Source organism: Miscanthus floridulus, chromosome 7 (assembly GCF_019320115.1).
Source record: "Miscanthus floridulus cultivar M001 chromosome 7, ASM1932011v1, whole genome shotgun sequence".
Lineage (NCBI taxonomy): Eukaryota > Viridiplantae > Streptophyta > Magnoliopsida > Poales > Poaceae > Miscanthus > Miscanthus floridulus.
In genome coordinates this window covers 19,649,325-19,653,223 of record NC_089586.1, presented here as the reverse complement: position 1 = coordinate 19,653,223, position 3,899 = coordinate 19,649,325, and positions in this window count along the sequence as shown.

Genomic DNA, 3,899 nt, shown 5'->3' with positions numbered 1-3,899 from the left:
AGATTAGAACTCGACAGCACAGAAGAAGTCAAAGTAAATGCTACCCTACAATCAGCAAAATACCTACAAGGACTAAGGCACCACTACAACAAGAATACTCAGTCTCGATCATTACAAGTCGGAGACTTAGCACTAAGAAGAATACAAAAAACCAACGGGCGCCACAAACTACTCAGTCCATGGGAAGGTCCTTTTATCATCGCAAAAGTCATCGGACCAGGCATATACAAGCTCATAACTGAAGACGGAAAAGAAGTCAACAATACATGGCACATCAGTCAGCTACGAAGATTCTACGCATAAAAACAACTCAAGGGAGAATATGTATACAAGACACAAGAGATCAATGTTCATGATCAACAAAGATACCGCAGTGTACCATTATAACACATTAATATTCATGATCAATAAAGATGATTATTTCTCAACAAACATATATCCCATGGCTCTATCCGAGTTGTCTCTTAAAAGCAAAATGGCTAAAAATACGCTTGAGCATCCCGGCCGAGAGCAAAATAGCTAAAAAAACGCTTGAGCCCGCCGATGAGGGTAGCTAACAAGCTGACACCCAAAATAAAATGCAAAATGGCTGAAAAGACGCCTGAGCATCCCGACCGAGAGCAAAATAGTTGAAAAGACGCTTGAGCCCGCCGATGAGGGTAGCTAACAAGCTAACACCCAAAATAAAATGCAAAATGACTGAAAAGACGCCTGAGCATCTTGACCGAGAGCAAAATAGCTGAAAAGATGCTTGAGCCCGCTGATGAGGGTAGCTAAACAAGCTAACACCCAAAATAATATGCAAAATGGTTGAAAAGACGCCTGAGCATCCTGACCGAGAGCAAAATAGTTGAAAAGACACTTGAGCCCACCGATAAGGGTAGCTAACAAGCTAACACCCGAAATAAAATGCAAAATGGCTAAAAATACGCCTGAGCATCCTGTCCGAGAGCAAAATAGTTGAAAAGACACTTGAGCCCGCCGATGAGGGTAGCTAACAAGCTAGAACCCAAAATAAAATCAAAACGACCGAAACTAAGCCTAGGCATTGACCAGAGCAATATCACGAGCAAGAACCTCCAGCTACTTGTACCAAATAGCAAGAGGCTCGGGGGCTACACTGGAGATACCCAAGAACGCAAAGATCTACATATAACGAGTTGTTTACAGGACACAAGACAAGGCCAGACAAGTACTCGATAGATCAAGAAAGGTCGTCAACACGAGTTGTTTACTTAAATAGAAAAGTACTCAACAAATCATCCGAGGGATAGGCAGGGCATTCAGGCAAAGAAGACATCAACAAAAAGGACCTTCATTCAAAAAAGAAGTATAATGTCATATTACAAGGCACGGGCATAAAAGTCAAATACATCAAGCCTCATCATCAGGAGAAGGGAGGACGATATTAAGATTATCTACTATCCTACTAGCTAAATCTTCAACTTCAGGCTCCATCCTCTCAACAGCATCGATGTATTCTTGATTATCAGATTCCTCTGCTATCTTGGACAAAGGAACCGCTGGAGCAAGAACCTAGACTTGGGCCAGAACATTCTTGGTACACAGTTGAGCGCACCTCTTCACGAACTCTTGGAAACGAGTCAGAATTTGAGGAATCAACTGAGCCCAAGATTGCCCGTCATCCGCTGGAGTTCAAAGAACGTTGGCCACTGAACAAAAGGATTTCCACAAAGCCTTCCAGTTTTCAGTAGCCGTCGTCAACCTGCCAGACAAGTCTTCAATGGTTTTCTAAGCCTGCACAAGATCTCTATCAGCTCCATGCCTAATCAACTTAGCAAGCGCAAGTTCCTCTTCAGCATGAGTAATTACCTCCTCAGCCTTGTTGTGACTTGTACGAACAAGAGTCTTCATTTCTTCAACGCCCTCTAAGAGCTTCTACTTTTCGACCCAAAGAGCTGGACGAAGCGGCAGACAACAAGTCAGCAGAAAGGAAAAGTTTGAATACAAAAAGAAACAGAAATAACCCTCAATACCATTGCACTCTTTCTTCACGGCCTCTAAGTCTTTCACAGCCTCCGAGTTCTTTCGAGCCTCCTGAAGAGCAGCATCCCTCTGCTTCTCGATTTCAACAGCCTGGGCATGAAGAGATTTTTCTTCATCTTGATGCATTTGACGCTCAGCCTCTAGCTCAGCCCAGAGGAGATCAAGATCAGCTTTTAGGGTGCTCACTTCTGAAGACAACTTTTTCTCGTTTTCAGACGAGAAAAAGAAGCCGGTGTGATCATGAGAGAATGACTGAGCAAAAAGATATAAAGAAAAACAAAGAATAAGGACCAAAGAAAAGCAAACATCCAAAGAAGGAACAATGAAAGAGCTTACCTGGAGCTTTTCTCCAAAAGAAGTCGCAAGGGATGACAAGTCTCCCCAGGCAGCAGTTAATTCCGATAACCGATGAGTGGCATCGAACTGCTGCACCACATCATCGGCACAAGGAGGACCACTGGAGGCAAGAGAAGGAGAAGGAGAGCCCGGGCAAGGTGAAGAAGAAACAACCAGAGCGACCTCCTAGGAAGCCGAGGCCAATCCCTCAGAAGGACCCGATGCAATGGCCACGGTCACCTCCGGGGCAGCCAAGTCTGCAGTAGCGCCATCGCCAAAGAGCTTTGTAGCCCCCCATAGCCACTTCACCAACAGTATGCTGCGAGTCTTGAGGCTTGGTACTCGGTGGCACGGCGGAGGGCTGAGAAGAAGTCGACGAAGAAGCGAGAGAAGACGAAGGACTAAAAATTGATAAAAGAAATCGCCGATGAGAACCTGGAAAAAGGAGAGTAGAAGCAAAAGGATGAAGCCAGAATCTACTCACCTGGCCACCTTCTTCCTCACAAAGCCAAAAGAAGACCTCGCAGGGGGGACCACGGTGGCAAAAACGTCCCCACCACTTGGCGACAGGAGCGGTATAGCCGATACCGGAGCCCCGAAAGAAGCCAAGGCTGGAGCCATAGAAGAACTCGGCACCAGAGGTGCGGAAGAGCTCAGTACCAAGGCTACCAAAGAACTCAACACTGGAGTTTTAGAAGAAGCCAGCGCGGGAGCCACAGAAGAACTCATACCCGACGTCCGGTTACTTCAAAAAAAATCGAGACTGAAAGTCAAGACAACGAGGAGAAATTCAAATGGAAGGGGAATATGAAAACAACTCACCGCCGCATGATGAGAGGCACTTCATCATCCTCTTCCCCCTCGGTCTCAACCAAGGCCACCAGGGCACCCCCTAAAAAAGAATAAAAGTACTCGGTTCAAGATAAAAACAAGAAAACAAAGGGACAGAGAGTATTAAATATGCTCACCTAAGAGCATGCTAGCTACAATTGGAGTACCTAGAAGAGTACTTGGCTTGCGAGACTTCTTGGAAGCAGGCAGGCCAGATGAAGACCCATCCGTTCGCCCCCTCTTTGGGACACTATGAGGACCGCGGGGGACTAGACGAGGAACATATTCTTCATATACATCAACAAATCCAGAAGAAACTCCAGGAAGCGTTGTGGAGATTGGGAACTTACTGGTTGCGAAAGCTCCAGCAAGTTTCTCCCTAGTTTTTGCCATGGCAGGGAGAACATCAAGAGGGATCGGGTCAACAAAGTTGCACCCAAACTCCTATGAAAAAGAATAAAACAACAAGATAGGGAAAAGTTAAACAAAAATGGATACAACAAGAGTACATAAAGTACCCAAACAAAGAGATAAACAACTTACAGCTAGAGGCGGGTTGTTGGTAGAGAACTCGGAGACAGTAAGCGGGACAACGCTTGCTCCTTTCAGCATCTTCTAGAGATGCTCGAATACCTCCTCATCGGTCAGCTCAAGAGCTAGGACCATGCGTGAAGGATCCTTAGCCCCAGAGTACTCGAAGCCAAGGTGCTCCCGCTCCTTCAAAG